We start from the raw sequence: 18,465 nt of genomic DNA on the forward strand, positions 1-18,465 counted from the left end.
GCGTGCAACGCACATACACTTCATCCCTGGGCAGTTAGAATTCAGCACGTTTAAAGAAGATGAAGCTGCCCAACCTCCCACACCTCCAGAATGTCCAGCATTCCTGACAGGCAGGGCTCTCCAAAACTACCCAATGCCAAAGACCACGTTCCCCATCCCAGAATTTAAATACAGAATGGGAACATGGAGCAACCAAAAAGGGCTGCAGGCACTGATAGCGATGGACAAGAGATACCGTCTCGGAGACACCTGGAGAAAGGGGAAGGGGCGCTCAGCTCCCGCCTTTAGCAACTAACAGTCCTCCTCTCCGAAGAGGTATCAGGCCAATTCTTTATTGAGGAAGAGAGTCAAAAAAGATGAATATGGAGACACAAGTCTCGTGAACCACTAGCGCTCCAGCTTGAAACGTCTCAGACTTGGGCTTACCCGTCAAAAAAAAAAAAAAAAAAGTCAAGCCCCAAACACGCCCACAACGGAATCGGCGAAAAAACATTGAGGCTCAAGAGGCCTCGGAACGAAACACCCCTCCCTCAGCTCAAAAGACAGGGACGAGAACAATGCACCACGGAAATCCTAAGATATCTCGGGACAGAGACCCAGATGAATTGAGGGCTGCTGTCAGGGCAGGGGGGTGGGACAGGATCCGATCGGACTCTGTAGCGGTAGGGAGCACAGATTCTGGAGCAAAACTGTCCAACTTTAAATCACACTACGCCAATTACGAGTCTGTGTGTTCCGGCAGGTTTCCCCCGTGTGAAAACTTAAATAATCGTGGAACTCTCGTGAAGTTAAAACGTGTAGCGCTCTTAGAAAACTGTACGCCGAACGTGGGACGTGCTATGTGTTTGCTTTTATTATCTTCATCATCTGCTCAGGGCCACAGCTCGCGCTCTCCCCGCTCCTCCGCTCCTGCCGCGCCCGCCGCGCCCCACGTCCGGTCGGACCCCTCCCGGAGGACCAGGAGTCTCGGGGACACCGGCCCGGCCCGCCGCCGCCGGCCCCCAGCGCAGCCCTCAGTCGCCTCCACTCCGGGCCACCGCCTGGGCCGCCCGGACCCCAGACGGCAACTCGCGGGTGACCCCAGGCCCCTGCCGCCGCCGCCGCAGCAGCAGCAAGCGCCGCCATCCTCCACTCACCGCGGCGCTCCATCCCGCGTCCCGGACGCGGACGCCCGCCCGACACTCACGGCCGCCGCCGCCGCCGCCGCCGCCGCCGAGGGCTGGAGCTCGCCGCTCCCATCCCCCACGGTCCGCGGACGCCCGGCCGAGCCGCCGCCGCCGCCGCCGCCCCTGCAGCTACAGCCACTACCACGCCAGCCCCGGCCGCCCCGCCCACGGCCTCGCACCTCCCGCCCGGCCGCGGCCCGCCCCCTGGGGCCCAGCCCATTGGCCCGCGCGCCCGGGGGGCGGGGACGGGCGCCTGCGGCAGGTGGGGCCGGCCACTGGCTCTCGCGCGCCCAGCGCAGGCTGTCAGCTTCGCCTCGGCCCGCAAACTGTCCCGAGCCTTGCAGGACGTGTCAGCCGCCCCGTGCGGCTTGCGGCAGGACAGGCGGAGGAACCTTAGGAACAGGTCACCTGATGACTTCATCTGGCAAATCGGAATTTCTTGGATGAGCAATCTACATTTTTTATGAGGTACTTCTTTTGACCACCTCGTTCCTCTCTCTCCAACTCAAGAAAACAAAAACAAGACCCCACACAGGTAAAGTGTAACACAGGCCTGGCTCCTTTCCGAAAGAATAAACTTCCTCAAAACCAGCCAACTACTCTGCCCTCTGTACAGGGTCATATTTTCCACTTAGACCTATATTACTTCAACTGCACTCTCAAACTCGCTCAGAATGAGAAATATGTCTGAGAAAGATGGAATAATTAAAGAAAGCAGCAGGGGCTGAAAGCTTCTACATCATTCTACTCATGAGAACAAGCCTCGTCATTAGTTATCTCAGTTCTGGAACATTCAGAAAGAACTGATGGAGAAACAGAGGGCACATGGGCAGGGTGGCTGGCGGCAGTGGTGGAGGCAGAGAAAAATATTATCGCATGTGGGAGAAAGCAGAAAAAGACACGGGAGAGTGTGAGGAGAAGTAGGACGAAAGCGGGGCTGCAGACATAGGGAGAGAGAGGGGCAAAACCAAGGAAGGCAGAGACAGGTGGAGGCAGAAAGAGAAAATATTGAGAAATAAAAGAGAAAGGAGAGACTGCCTACTTACAGGGACAAAACGGAAGTGAGCATGAGAGAGCCAACAAGTGAGGTAGTGAGATAGGGAGAAAACACTCATTGGCAAAGAGAAGAGGAACATCTCTCATATCTTTGAACCCTTATACTAAAAACAACGCTGGGGAAACAGAGCAAATTTGGCCCTTCAGGTGCTACTTGGAAAAGATAAATATGAAAATGCTCAGCGTCTTGGATATTTTAGCTCCACACTGGAATTGTCTGACTCAGCTTACACAAATTTACCCCTTGAAACCCCAAACACAACAGTACCAAGGACATGCCACAGGCACTAAGGAAACCTCAAAACCAAACTCTCCTTCTAACCACACATAAAAAGAACAATGCACCATGGACTCTCACCATGGAAAATGATGATGCCCTGAACTGAAACAAACTGAGAGGTCAGGGGTCCCAGGGCAAAAGGGGGCTGGAGCATCCCAACCCTTATTAAATCATAAGGAAGATTTGGGGAAGAAATATAAGGCAGTCACTCAATCTCAAACACCCCTTTATATCTATTTTTAAATACCTGTATATTAATTATTTTTTACTTTCTTACTCCATTATCACCATTTCCTTAATAAAGAGAATTGTTTTCCTTATTAAAGTTGAACAATGTCTCGCACAAGATCCTCATGGGGAGAAAGGGTATGTGAGGTAGAAGTGGTGGTGTGACAGAGACAGAAAGGAGCACATGGGAGGGAAGGAGAGGAAAAAGCCGTGAGAGATGTGAGAAGGTGAGAAAACAATTGTGGAGAAGAGAGAAAGAAGACCAAGAAAGATGCAGAGACAAATGGAGGCAGAGAAAGAGAAAATAAGATGCAGACAGAATAAGGAAAAGAGACAGAAATGATAGAGAGAGAGAGAAATAGGGAGACTACCCATGGACAGAAAAAGGGGAGACGGACACCTTTCACACCCAAACAATTCTGGACAAATAAACCCAATTAGGGCCCTAGGTTGTTACTTGGAAAGGATAAATATGAGAACCTCAGGCTCCTTGATTACCTGGGCTCTACTATCATTTTGCAGATAGTAGAGCTATCTTAATTTCTATTTATTGTAATTTCTTTTATCTTTGCTTAATTTTTAAAAACTTTAAACATAACTGTGCCAGATCAAAAGCACTAAAAATGCTGGGGACACCTAACAACCAAATGTTCCTTCAAATCCTAATGGAGGAGAATGATGCACCATGGACACTCACCATGGAAGCCACTGATGACTAAACTGAAGGACACCAATGGGGGAGAGAGGAAAGGATTCTGAAGGCCATGGAAGGTAGAGGCAGGGTAACCCTCAGGGAACTCAAGGGAGGAAAGTCTGCCCCTTGGATCTGCTCTGGGTTAATCTCAAGACCCTTCCCACCAGATCTACCTCTAAACCATCTCAAAACAACCAATTATTCTGCATAGAACCAACACAGAGTGAATCGTCAACGAATATTAGACCATTAAATTATAAGTACGGTTATCTGAGGAAAATTTTGAGAAGTCTCTCAATCCCAGTCCTCCTCTTATAGCTTTTAAAAAAATAGATTAATTATCTGTCATCTTTTCTACTCTTTTTCCTTAGTAAGGAGGAATACAATATTTGGAAACATTAGCAAAAATGGTAGTTCACTTTTAAATTAAAAGGGTTGTTTTATTAATTCCCCCTAACTTGCATTTTGTTTAAAGAAATTTTATGTCACACAAGTAAGTTTCAAGTATGAAAAGTACACTATTGAAACAATACCTTTTTGCAACTCCAAAATTCTTGGTTTATAATTAAATTATAAAGGGTTAAAAAAAATTAAAACCATCTGTATATCTATTGTAGAAGTACAACATCTTAAAATTGTGTTTTTACCATTTTTCGTTATTATTGTCTCTAGTATTTTTCCCTTCTAAAACAGAAATCACATCCTCTGTGATATTGCTCTTCTGTCATTCTATGAAGCCTCAACTTGCATATTGTTAAAATCTTTTTCATGTGTTCTATTCAGTGTGAACATAGGTAGTATTGCTATTTTTGCCGGGTAAGGATCTTCACATTCCTGAAGTTGATTCTGTAGTTCAGGTAGCCTACTTTTCATAACAGAATATGGTTCTAAAAACATTTTACAATGTCTGGTGACATCTTTGATTGTCACAACTGGAAAGGAGTTGTACTGACATCTAGTGAATAGAGCCAGGGATGCTGCCAAACATCCTACCTGCACAAGAGAGCACGCCTGAGCCCTCCTACCTCTACCCCTAAGAAAGAATTACCCATCCCCAAATGGCCAATAGTGTCAAGGTCGAGAAACTTTGCTCTAGACCCAATTACCACTTTATAAGCAATATAGAAGACAAGGGAATATATTAAATTACATCACAGGATGCACTCAGTAAAATCTAGACTGTGGGTCGTTTTATAGAGCAAACAACAGTTCCTTAAACAAACAAATTGCAAGGAAAACGATGAAAAGAAAATCTCCAGATTTAAAAAAAAAAAGTCTTTAAAATTTCAAATACATCAAGTGCAGGAATAAATGAGATCAGACTTGCCCTTCCACTATACTGTTTTCAGACATTAGACTACAAACAGCACAGGACTGTGATCCTGGAGAGATGGGATCACAAACAAATGAGGTGATCCCTACAGTCACCCCAACTTTCTGCCTGGAGACACACTCTAGACCATGGCATGCAAGAAGGAAGCCAAACAGAGTGTGGTACTCTTGCTAGGTTGAGGAGAAAGGGATCATAGTGCAGGGAGACTGGGACAGCTGGAATCTGTAGGACAGAGTACCAGATAGGAAGAAGGTAGGCAGAAGAAGAGCTCCAGAAATTTGCATAGGCAACTCTTTAATTTTCTTGCTGAATACAAAGCTATATATGTATAGGGTGAATCCCCACAAGGATAGACAAAGAATTTCCAGGGACCTGTAGCTGAACAATTCCCAGGGCTTTCGCAGGTCTGGGAGACCTCTGAGTGTTCATCAGCCAGAGTAGAGAGACCTATTGAATACTCAAGGAGAGATCCCAGAAGGACATGTGTTAGTAGTACATCTAACCCAGCCCTACTAAAATAGTATTCTAGACTCACCCCAACAAATCTTCAAAACAAGCGTCATTTTGTAAATTTCTTAAAAAAAAAACCTGATATTTAAAACAAAAGTAATAACAATGTGTGTGGCATTTACAACATATGCTGGATAGCAAAAAGTATCACAATAGCAAAAATTAAGGGAGGAGGGAAATCAAAGTAAGGTTCTTACATTATATGTGAAATAGCATAATATTATTTGAAGGTATATTATAATAAGTTAAAAATGTATATTAAAATCTTCAGAGGTACAGTTAATAAGCCAACAGTGGACATAAATGGAATTTTAAAAAATTAATCCCAAAAAAAGGCAGGACAAAAAAAAAAAGAAACAAAGAACAGATGAGAAAAATTAAAGACAAACAACAAGATTATAGGCTTAAACCCAATCATATCAATAATTACATTAGATATAAATACTCTAAACACCCCTATAAAAAAGCAGAGATTGTCAAATTGTATAAAAACTTAAGACTCAACTACATAACTGCCTGTAAGAAACAGACTTGAAATATAAAGACACAGATAGGTTGAAAGTAAAACCACAGAAAAAGATATGCCATGCAAATGCTAATCATAAGAAAGCAGAAGTAGCTCTATTATATGAGACAACCCATTTTACTAAGGATAAAGAGTACCATTTCATAATGATAAAAGAGTCAATTCATCATAAAGACATTATCTTAAAAGTGTATGCACCTAAAAATAGAGCTTCAGAATATACAAGGAAAAACCTGACAGAAATGTGAGGAAAGACAGACAAATCTCAATGATAGTTAAGATTTCAACAATCCTCTTTCATTAACTGATAGAACAAATAAGAGAACAAACGTATGGACACCAAGGGGGGAAAGCGGGGGTGGGGGAGCTGGCGAGGGATGAATTGGGAGATTGGGATTGACATATATAACTAATATGTATAAAATAGATAACTAGTAAGAACCTGCTGTTTTAAAAATTAAATTAAATTTTTAAAAAAGTGGATCAAAGAAAAATGTGTAACAAGAAAAAAAAAGAATAAGAGAAAATCTGTAAGGATATAGAAATTTTAAATAATACTATCAACCAATTTGACCTGATATACATTTATAGAAAATTCTACCCAACAACAGAATACACAGTCTTTTCAAATACACATAAAATATTCACTAAGATAGACCATATGTAGGACCATACAATAAGTCCCAATAAGTTTAAGAGAACTGAAATCATACAGTGTATGTTCTGACCCAAACAAAGTTAAATTTGGAATAAATAACAGTAGGATAATTGGGAAATCCCCAAATATTTGGAAATTATAAAATATATTTTTAACTAATCCATGGGTTAAATTTTCACAAGGCAAATTTGAAAATATTTTAAACTGAATAAAAAAGAAAACACGATATTTCAAAATGGGTAAGTTACACAGTAAAAGCAGTGGTTAGAGAAATATTCAGCTTTAGATGCTTTATTAAAAAGAAAGGAGGGATACTTCCCTGGTGGCGCAGTGGTTAAGACTCCACCTGCCAATGCAGGGGTCACGGGTTCAAGCCCTGATCCAGGAAGATCCCACATGCCGTGGAGCAACTAAGCCCCTGATCCACGACTGCTGAGCCTGCATGCCTAGAGCCTGTGCTCTGCAACAAGAGGAGCTACCACAATGACAAGTCCTCACACCGCAACAAAGAGTAGCCCCCGCTCGCTGCAACTAGAGAAAGCCCATGTGCAGCAACAAAGACCCAATGCAACCAAAAAAAAAAAAAAAAAAGAAACAAAGGAGGGCCTAAAATCAGTGATTTAAGCTTCCACTTTAAGAAGCTAGAAAGCAAAGAGCAAATTGAACAGGAAGTAAGTAAAAGGAAGGAAATAATTGTAAGAGTAGAAATCAATGATATAGAAGACAGATAACAGAAAAAATCAACTAAAAGTTTTTTTTAAAATATCAATTAAATAGATAAATAGCTTGCTGAACTGATCAAAAAGAGAGAAAACACAAATTACTAATATCATGAATGAAATAAGGAACATCAGTACAGACCCTACAGATATTAAAAGGGAAACGAAAGAATGTTATAAACAATTTTGCCAAAAAATTCAACAACACAGATAAAATGTAAAAATGTCTTAAAAGACACAAATAACCAAATCTAACACAAGAAATAGAAAATCTGGATACCCTTATATGTATTAAAGAAATTGGATTCATAATTTAAAATATCTCACAAAGAAAACTGCAGACCCAGATGGCCTTGCTAATGAAATCTATTGAACCACATAAAATAGTCCTACAAAAACTCTCAGAAAATAGAGGAGGCAGGAAAACTTCCCAACTCATTTTATGAGGTCAACATTACTCTGATACCAAAAGCTGACAAAGATATTACAAGAAAGCTACAGATCAAATTTCCTAACACAGTATTAGCAGGTCAAACCCAACAATATATAAAAAAGAATAATACATTAGAACCAAGAAAGTCTGTCCCAAGAATCAAGCTTAGTTTAATATTCAATAGAGAAAAACCACGTGATCATCTTAACAGATGCAGAAAAGGCATCTGACAAAATTCTTCAACCTTTCATGATTAAAGCAGTCACCAAAGTAGGAAGAGAAAAGAATTTCTTCAACCTGATAAGAGACAGCTACAAAAATCTACAGCTAACATCATAGTCAGTAATGAAATACTATGTTTTCCCCTTAAGATCAGGATCAATATTGTTACTGAAGGTCTTAGCCAGTACAATAGAACAAGAAATAAAATACACTCAGATTGAAAAGGAGGAAGTGAAACACTTTATTACAAGTTGACACGTTTGTGTACCTCAAAAATCCTAAGGAACCTATAAATAAGGTACTACAACTAATAAATGAATATAGCAAGGCCACAGATTACAAGGTCAATATACCATAATCAATTTTACTTCTACATACTAGCAACAAACAATTGGACAGTGACATTTTAGAAATTAATACCATTTATAATAACATCAAAAAACAAGATATTTTTAGGAATAAATTAGACAAAACATGTGCAAGATCCTAAATTTAAAACTACAAAACACTAATGGCAAGAAATTAAAGAACTGGATAAATCAATAAGTATGCCATGTTCATGGATTGGAAGACTCAATACTGTTAAGACTTTAATCTCTCTTAAATTGACCTATAGGTTCGAGCAATCCCAAACAAAATCCCTCCTGGCTTTTTTATGGAAATTGATAGGCTGAGTCTAAAATGTATATAAATATGTAAAAAATGTGAACAGCCAAAAAATTTTTGAAAAAAGAACAAACTTGGAAGATTCACAATGCCTGATTTTAAGATTTACTATAGAGCTACAGTTGTCAAGACAGTGTGATATTGGTATAGAGATAGACATAGATCAACAGAATAGAATAGAGTCTAGAAACAGACCCACAAATATAATCAGTTGATTTTCAAAAGCTGCTAAAGTAATAGGGGGAAAGATGGTCTTTTCAATAAATGGTGCTGAAATAACTTGATAACCATATGAGAAAAAAAATGATCCTTGATCCTTACTTCAGAGCATGCCCTAAAATTAATTCAACATGTGTCATAGACCTAAACATATAACCTAAAACTATCAGTCTTTTAAATACTGGAGTTGGAGGAGGCAGCTGCTTGTTTTTATAAAAAGTTATGGGGGGACACAGCCACGCCCAACTGTTTATGTACTGTCAATAACTGTTTTTGCCCTACAACAGCAGAGTTGAGTGGTTGAGGTGCTGTAGCCAGTAAGCCTAAAATATTTATGATCTGGTCCTTTAAGAATATGTTTGAAGATCCCCATTCTAAAAGAAAACTTGGGAGAAAATCCAGGGAACAATTTCTCAGACACAAAAATCAAGAACCATAAAAAAAAAAAAAAACTGGTAAACTGGACTTCATCAAAATTTAAAGCTTCTGCTTTTTGAAAGACAACTGTTAAGCCCACAAACTGGGAGAAAATATCTGACAAAGGACTTGTATTCAAATTACATCAAGAACTCCTACAACGCAATAATAGAGTGAATAACACGATAAATTAATAAGTAAAAGATCTGAACAGACACTTCAAAAAAGAAGATACACAACTGGGCAATAAGCACATGAAATAGTGCTCAACATCATTAGTATCAGGGAAACACAAATTTAAGCCACAATGAGATATCACTAAATATCTACTGGAATTCTCAATTTTAGCTAGACTGAAATACCAACTTTGGTGTAGGAAGGATTTAGAGCAACTAAAACTCCCACACACTGCTGCTATACACGGTAAACACCACTTTGGAAAATAGCCTGGCAGTTCCTTATACAGTTGAACATACATTTACCATACAACCCAGGAATTCTACTCTTTTATATACCCTCCCAAAATGAAAAATACAGTCATCCAAAAACTTGTACACAAATGTACGTAGCATTATAGTCAAAAACTGGAAAAAACCCAAATGTCCATCAACAGATAAATGGTTAAACAAATTGTGATATAGCCTTACAATGAAATGCTACTTAACAATAAATATCTATGACATAGCAAAAACCCATGGGTGAATCTCAAAAACATTATGCCAAATGAAAGTCAGGCACAAAAGAATATATGCTGTATGATTCCTTTTACATGAAATTCTAGAAAAGATGAACCTAATCTTTAGTAACAAAAAGCACGAATCGTTGCCTGATGACGGGGTTGTAGTATGGGAGGTGGGGGGAGTTCCAAATGAGCATTACTTTTTGGAGTAATGGAAATGTTCTGTATCTTGATTACGGGCATTACATGAGTGTATACAATTGTCAAAACTCACTCATAGTGTATAAAAAGCTGTTATCATTTTTTAGTGCTCAATGAATATCAGATAAGTAAATTAAAAGTAAAATTGTAGAAGGTTCTGTTTGAATAATCCCTGAAATTCAACTTCCTCTCTCCCTTAATATTTTTCAAAATATTTTCCATTTTCTTCCTTAGAAAGGAAGACTACGGTATTTGAAAACTTTCTCAGTGACAAATACTGGAACATTTTTTAAGAAAAAGAAAAAACCCTTATCCTAGGGAGGCAATATCATCAAATGGCTCTTTTGCTTATCAGAGTAATGATAAAGGCAAGGAAGAAACTGCAAACCCTCCACAAAAATCCTCACCATATCGAAACGTGTTCCTAACCTTCCTTTTAAACCTCCTTGTTTGTTTACACATGAATGTGTCTTTCTGTGTTGTGGCTCATCATCATACTGGAGATGAGGTGGGAAATTAAAAACAAACAAAATAGCCTTCAAAGCAGAATCATGGAAGCTGATCAGTGATATCCTTGTATGTATTAGAGATAACCAGCACTTCTGCCCCGAAGGATCCTTCTGCCTTCTGTGCTTATTAAAATCATTCTCTTAATTAACTTCAATATCACACAAAACATCACTTCTTCCAAGAAGCCTTTTCATTCCCTCCAGTGAAAATAAATCATCCCTTTAACTTTCCCATAGGACATTCAACATACTTTTCTCAGGTAACCCAAGATACTATGCCTTGGGCCCTATTTATTTGGAATTGTCTACTTCTACCCAATAGACTGAAAGGTTCCACAGGACCTTGTCTAACACAGAGTGGGATCACACTAAATTTTCTGAGCGAATGCTGAATGCATCACCAATGGTACAGGAATGAAAATCTTTCCAGGGTACCTTCTGGGCATGAGCTTTGTTCAATGCAGTACTAACCACTGGGACCAACAGCAGTGGTTGTAGAAGCACACATTCCTAGGTCAAGGGCTTTTACAGCTGGGAAGTGAAGGTGCTGATAATTTAGGTGGATGTTCTATTTTAGGGAGGTGGGCAGAGCAGGAATGACCAGCCACCATAGATTTGCAGAACAGTGCTTTCTTCATCTCAGCCAAAGTTTTATCTCCTGCCAATCTGGGGACTGAAACATTTTCAACCCAGGTCTATCTTACTTCCCTTCAAAATCACTCTAAAACTTTTCTCAGAATCAGGAGACTAAAGCTATTTACCATAAAACTAATGAAGCTTTAGTGTCCAGGTTCCTCACTTGCACAGTTCCTACAATCAGGAAGCATTTCTAAGTATGCATTCTTGGCAACTGCCTATAGAAATCTCTGAAGAAAGGGATTTAAATCTCCAAGACTCATAATTTGATTTGTAATTTCTTGACTCTTCTAAATATTCACTTTCATATTAATAATTATGAATTCTTTTTCTTGAACAGGAAACTCCCCTCCCTCAAACCGAACAAAGGGGCAAAACTAATTGTCAAAAAAGAAGAGAAAAGGAAAAGGTAAATGTGCAACAAGAAGTTCTTTGGTTATTTTGGCTCCACCGTCGTCTTGGAACTTTCCCCTCCTAACAGCTCCTAGAAGATCCACCGTTAGAGATAGATAGAGGATGTCGAAGATCAAACAAAACAAAAAACCAAAATACCACCAGTGGGGGTAGTTGGTAAACAAACCTCCCCCTCGTTTCTAAAGAGGAGTGGTGATGAAAAAGCGAGATAGACCCTGGAAATGTCAGAGGGGCTCAAAGACAAGGAGAGTCCCTGGCTACTTTGTTCTGGCCAAAGGAAGTCCGTCCCTCGAGCTGAGGTTTGGAACAGGAGTCCTGGGACAGCCTGGGAAACAAACTCACAGGGATACGCTCTCCTCTCCTCTTAGCAGCTGCAATCCCCCCGCCTGTCAACTTCTATTTCGCAAAGCCCAGGGCTTGCCCTAGGACCAGGCTGGATTAGCGCGCGCGTGCGTGCGTGCGTGCGTGCGTACGTGTGTGTGTGTGTGCGTGTGTGTGTGTGTGCGTGTGTGTGTGTGTGTGTGTGTGTGTGTGTGTGTGTGTAGGACGGCTACAGGGGTGTGAGAGAGAGGGTCGCGGTGGTGGGAGAGGGAGGGAGGAGTGTGAAGACAGACAGGGATGCACCAGAGTAGGGCACTTGGGTAGAAAGGGGAGTGTTTTTCTACTTTTCATTCCCGACCCCCCAACAAAAATAAAGAAATAAACAGCCGGGCCTAGGTGAGGCGAAGTATGATAAAAGGTAGACAGGGAACACGAGGTGTTTGTTATTTTATCTCAGCCTTTGTATTTGTCAGACTAAAATTTCAGAAAGGGCACCAAACTTCCGAAAAGATCCCAAGTAAAGAAGACAAATGTGAAGACCCGGTTAAGGAAATCAAAAGTGGGGCGGGGAGGAGTAAAGGAGCCCCCGCCCGAACTCCGCTTAAAGGCAGATGAGGGCATGTGGTTAGAAAAGGGAGAAGGGCTACAGACGCTCAGCTGGGACTTGGTAAAGGAGTAAAGTCCGCCTCGAGAGCCTCTCCCCAGCGGCCGGGCGGCGTCGCCTAACTGGGGACAGCGGGGTCCGACGGTCCTTGCAACGCCCGCTCTTGCCCTCCCCGCTCCTCCGCTCCTGCCGCGCCCTCCGCGCCCCTCGTCCAGTCGGACCCCTCCCGGAGGACCAGGAGTCCCGGGGACACCGGCCCGACCCGCCGCCGCCAGCCACCAGCGCAGCCCTAAGTTGCTTCCACTCCCTTGCCGCCGCCTGGGCCGCCCGGACCTTGGACGGCGACTCGTGGGTGGCCGCCGCGTGTGACCCCAGCCCCCAGCCGCGGCCGCAGCGAGCGCCGCCACCCTCCACTCACCGCGGCGCTCCATCCCGCGTCCCGGACGCGGATGCCCGCCCGACATTCACGGCCGCCGCCGCCGCCTCCGCCGCCGCCGCCGAGGGCTGGAGCTCGCCGCTCCCATCCCCCACGGCCCGCGGACGCCCGGCCAAACCGCCGCCGCCTCCCCTGCAGCTACAGCCAAGACCACGGCAGCCCGGGCAGCCCCGCCCACGGCCTCGCACCTCCCGCCCGGCCGCGACCCGCCTGCTGGGGCCCAGCCCATTGGCCCGCGCGCCCGGGAGGCGGGGACGGGCTCCTGCGGCAGGTGGGGCCGGCCACTGGCTCTCGAGCGCCCGGCGCAGGCTGTCAGCTTCGCTTCAGCCCGCAAACTGTACGGAGCCTTGTAGGACGTGTTAGCCTCCCCGTGCGGCTTGCGGCAGGACAGGCGGAGGAACCTTAGGGATTAGTCACCTTTTGCACCCTCCAGTAGTGAGAAGGTCCTTGTTGTTTAAGCGGACGTTTCTCAGGTGGACATTTTGAATTCCTTCCAGTCAGGAATTTGGTCCCCAACTTGTTTAGTCCTACCCCTGCCCACACCCTCCTTCTCCCTTTAGGAACAAAAATACATTTTGTCCTTAACTTTAAAACTGCCACACTCTTTTCTGTCTTTGACTGATTGTCATTTTCAGAAAACTAAATTACCCAAAACGTCAACTATTATGTACAGTACCAGGCTCGGGGGAGTTGCTCAATAAATACTAGTCGAATGCATGTCCCCCTAATCATGCTACTTAGTTCTTACCATTAAATGCTCCTTTACTGATGGGACTCACCAACGTTATAGGGAAAATGAACAACAAAAATTAAAGCATTTATCTAGATTTGGATCACACATCATAATGAAAAACGTACAGCGTTTCTATTGAATAGAGTACATAGTAGTAACACTTAACTCTACCAAGAACACCCTTCCTGTCATCTATGCTGAGACATAGCAGGCACTCTGTAAATATTAGCTGAGTAAATAGGTAAAATTATGGGAAGGGAATTTGGAAAAGTTCCTCAATCTCTTCCTCCCCTTAAACCTTTTTCAAAATACATCAAACATCTGCCATATTCTCCACTCCTCTTCATTAGTTGGGAGAAATATATTAAAAACCATTCTCAGAGGAAAATGGTAACTCATTTTTGCAATAAAATAAATACAATTAACTGAGAATGAACATTAAAAATCTGTTATCTGCTGTAAACGAACTATAATTCAATAAAAATTTTTAAAAAGGAAAAAAAGTCTGTTATCTGGGACAGGTGGCTCATGTGTTTGGTAAAGAAAAGAAGAAATAAATACCTCCACCAAATCCTATAAACTGTCACAGCATTTACCCTTATAAGCCAACTTGTTTTTTACCTATAAATGTTTCTTGGTTAAAGTGGCTCAGGGTCACGTCTTTGGAGAATGAGGAATCAGAGACAAAAAACAAAAATCAGAGGCATAATTGGATGCTGGATCAATAATGAAACATTCATGACAGATGTTTAGTATAGCTATTTTATAATTATAGTATTTATTAATAACACATAACTACTTTGTCTATTGAAATGTTCTTCATTCTTTCTGTGATAGAGAGAATACAACCTCTGCTCTGAAGCCTTCTGTTCTCACTGAAAATTAGTCATCCCATTATATGGTACATGGAACCTTATTCTTATGGCACTTTTGACTTTCATGCAGTCTTTTACTTTATACTAATACCAATGTTTATTTATACTAATTAGATTGTGGAGGTCTACAGTGTTATGTTACCTAAGTCTGTGTCCAGTACACAAAGGGTCCCTACTAAGTATTTTCTAGAGGAATGTTTAGGGACTGACCAGTGTGTCCAGGAATAAAAATCCTTCTAGGATGCATTTTCTTTTTTACCGTAAGCTCTATTCAATTTGTTGTAACTAATGAAATCAAGTGCAATGGCCACAAAAACCACATGTCTAAAGCAAAGATGGTCCCAGGTACCCTGTGCCCAGAGGCAAAGGGGCTGATAATGAAGGCAGATGTTCCACGTGAGTGATGGAGGTGGGAGCCCAGCCCCAAAGGAGAGTACAATGGACAGGTGCTCTTCCTGTCAGTCACGCTTCAGTGACAGTCTGTTTAGGAGAGCACATCATCCACCAGACAATATTTATTGAGTACCTCCATTGTGCCAGGCATTGTTCTAAGCACAGGGGTTATATTAGTGACCTTTCAATCCACGTTCAGACTCTCTTCAACCATGGCTAAATGCCTGGGAGAGGAAAAGAGATAATGGAAGCAGGCATGTTCCCAGTCACTGAGACTGTCTTTGCCCCTCACTGCTGGAGCACTCAGAAAGAACCACGGAGAGCCTGATGGGCCACAGTGAGTACAAAGGCTCCAGATTCCAAAGTGGACGAAACTCACCAAGCAGGTTATTAATCTTGATTCTGTGATGGTTGTAATTGAGAAACAAGGAATCAATTCAGACCACATGCTGGAAATGAATGTGAAAGATGTTACAAACATCCAAGAATTCTGTGTTGTCTTGAGGAGTGGGAACTGAGTAAGACTGACTGAAAAAAATAAAAACTCAAGTGAGTATATGGATATGATATCATACTCATTTTATGTCTAGCTTAAGGTATTAAATTTTAAGCCCCTATTTGCTTGTTATTTTAAGCTCTCTATAAGACATTTGATGACATAAACCTCTGTGCTTGAGTCACCACATACCATGACTCTACCTAAAAGGAAGCTCTCCAGATAATTAATGATTGGTGCCAAATTATACTATTGGCCTAAAAATTGAATTACTGATATTGTTGTGAATAAAGAGATGATGATTATGATGATAGTAATAATAAGTAGCCCTCCCTGGTTTACTCAGTGCTAGACACTGTCTTAATTATTCTTTATATTTAGTAAGTCATTCAGTCCTCACAACAACCCTATGAAATACTATCATCCCTATTTTATGAATTAAAAACTGAGGCACAGAACAAAAGAAGTTCACTAAAGAGTATCTTTTGGATTTTATGAAAATCGATCTTAAAATGAAGATAAATTTGACCATACTTTTCTTAGAAAAAGATAGTGGGGACTCATTCTTATTCTTCCTCTGCCTCTCTGGCCTTTTTGCTGTTCCCCTGATACCCCAAGGTCCCTCTTGCCTCTGCTGTTCCCTCTGCCTGGAAGGGGCTCCCCTGCCCCATATATGTGACTTGCTCTTTGCTCCCTTCCAGTCTCCGCTCAAATGTTCCATGTCATTGACATGTTCCCTGACCACTCTGTAGAAAAGAGCATTCCCCTCTTTGATACTCCTATCTTCCTTACCCTGCTTTATTTTTTTTTTACTACAATAGTTAATTTTATTTGTTCAAGGACTCATCTTGCAAGATTAAAGCAAGCCTGGACTTTGATTCTGGGAGCCCGGATTCCCATACTTAGGAAGATAACAGCAAAAACTGCTCCACGTACATGGATGAAAACTAAAGGCTCATGGTTAATCACACTGTAGTTTTTAAGTTTCTACAGCCTAGAAGCCAGAAGTCACCGGTCCTTTAGGTCCATCTGGATGTCCCACAGGGTTTCTGCACTTTTATTGAGTTGGGCAAACTTATCACTTACCCTGCTTTAAATACCATAAAGTGCCATAACAGGTATCCCTCTAATGACTTGGTATAGTTGTTAATTTATTTGTATATTTTTCATTTCCTCTCACTAGTGTGGAAATGTCAGTGCCATGATGAGAGGGACTCTGCCTGTTTTGTTCACCATTGTATCCCCAGCTCCTGGAAAAGTATTTGGAATTAATCAATAAATAAAATAGTTTAAAGAAAATAACAGTACAGCCCAACTACTAGATTTATCTTTCAAAAAGATTAGTTTAACATTTTGAAAGTTTTAATCAGATAATAGAAACATATTGCTTTGTTTGACAAAAATTTTACATTAGCTGCTTATAACTGACATACTAACACATGCAAAGTTTAATTACTTCACCTAGTCTTTATCTGAAAGAACCATAAATAACTCTAGAATCTTAAATTATTTCCTTCCTTCTTTAAAGTGAAGGGGTGAACATTTTCTGCTATTGTTTTCTTTCATCTATTCCACCAGATACTGACTAGATATATAAGCAAATACAGCTACTCCTCACCTACATATTCTATTCAGTGGATGACCCTGTGCTTTGGATTACATCATGTCAACTGACCCTCACAAAAACCTTTATGAGGAGACTTCCGAGAAGATGGCGGAAGAGTAAGACGCGGAGATCACCTTCCTCCCCACAGATACACCAGAAATACATCTACACATGGAACAACTGCTACAGAACACCTACTGAACGCTGGCAGAAAACCTCAGACCTCCCAAAAGGCAAGAAACCCCCCACGTACCTGGGTACGGCAAAAGAAAAAAGAATAAACAGAGACAAAAGAATAGGGACGGGACCTGCACCAGTGGGAGGGAGCTGTGAAGGAGGAAAGGTTTCCACACACTAGGAAGCCCCTTCGCGGGCGGAGACTGCGGGTGGCGGAGGGGGAAAGCTTCGCAGCTACGGTGGAGAGCGCAGCCACAGGCGTGCAGAGGGCAAAGCAGAGAGATTCCCGCATAGAGGATCAGGGCCAGCCGGCACTCACCAGACCGAGAGGCTTGTCTGCTCACCCGCCGGGGCGGGCGGGGCTGGGAGTTGAGGCTCGGGCTTCGGTCGGAGCGCCGGGACTGGAGTTGGCGGCGTGAGCACAGCCTGCCGGGGGTTGGTGCGCCGCGGCTAGCTGGGAGGGAGTCTGGACCTGCCAAAGAGGCAAGAGACTTTTTCTTCCCTCTTTGTTTCCTGGTGCGCGAGGAGAGGGGATTAACAGCGCTGCTTAAAGGAGCTCCAGAGACGGGCACGAGCCGCGGCTAAAAGCGCGGACCCCAGAGACGGGCATGAGACGCTAAGGCTGCTGCTGCCGCCGCCACCGAGAAGCCTGTGTGCGAGCACAAGTCACTATCCACACCCCCCTTCCACGGAGCCTGTGCAGCCCGCCACTGCCGGGGTCCCGGGATCCAGGGTCAACTCCTCCGGGAGAACGCACGGCGCGCCTCAGGCTGGTGCAACGTCACGCCAGCCTCTGCTGCCACAGGCTCGCCCCGCACTCTGTGCCCCTCCCTCCCCCCGGCCTGAGTGAGCCAGAGCCCCCAAATCAGCGGCTCCTTTAACCCCGTCCTGTCTGAGCGAAGAACAGACGCCTTCCGGCGACCTACACGGAGAGGCGGGGCCAAATCCAAAGCTGAGCCCCTGGGAGCTGTGAGAACAAAGAAGAGAAAGGGAAATCTCTCCCAGCAGCCTCAGAAGCAGCGGATTAAAGCTCCACAATCAACTTGATGTACCCTGCATCTGTGGAATACATGAATAGACAACCAATCATCCCAAATTAAGGAGGTGGACTTTGAGAGCAAGATTTATTATTTTTTCCCCCTTTCCTCTTTTTCTGAGTGCGTATGTGTATGCTTCTGTGTGAGATTTTGTCTGTATAGCTTTGCTTCCACCATTTGTCCTAGGGTTCTAACCGTCCATTTTTTTAAATCTTTTTCTT

General features: G+C 42.7%; 1 protein-coding gene across 4 annotated transcripts in view; it reads right to left on the minus strand.

Annotated features, from left to right (window-relative positions):
• ARHGAP29 (Rho GTPase activating protein 29) overlaps positions 1–13,040 on the minus strand; it is a 75,630-nt gene extending 62,590 nt beyond the window's left edge. The window contains exon 1 of one of the 4 annotated variants that reach the window (XM_027114378.1): positions 12,910–13,040. The gene's annotated coding sequence lies outside the window, so the exon portion shown is untranslated. Of the gene's footprint in view, positions 1–1,136; positions 1,450–12,909 lie in introns of those variants that run through there. The other 3 variants (XM_027114380.1, XM_027114381.1, XM_027114379.1) reach the window with 3 other exon arrangements.
• Positions 13,041–18,465: the final 5,425 nt, after the last annotated feature.

Source organism: Aethalodelphis obliquidens, unplaced genomic scaffold (assembly GCF_003676395.1).
Source record: "Aethalodelphis obliquidens isolate GAN/ISIS:26980383/991018 unplaced genomic scaffold, ASM367639v1 scaffold13, whole genome shotgun sequence".
Lineage (NCBI taxonomy): Eukaryota > Metazoa > Chordata > Mammalia > Artiodactyla > Delphinidae > Aethalodelphis > Aethalodelphis obliquidens.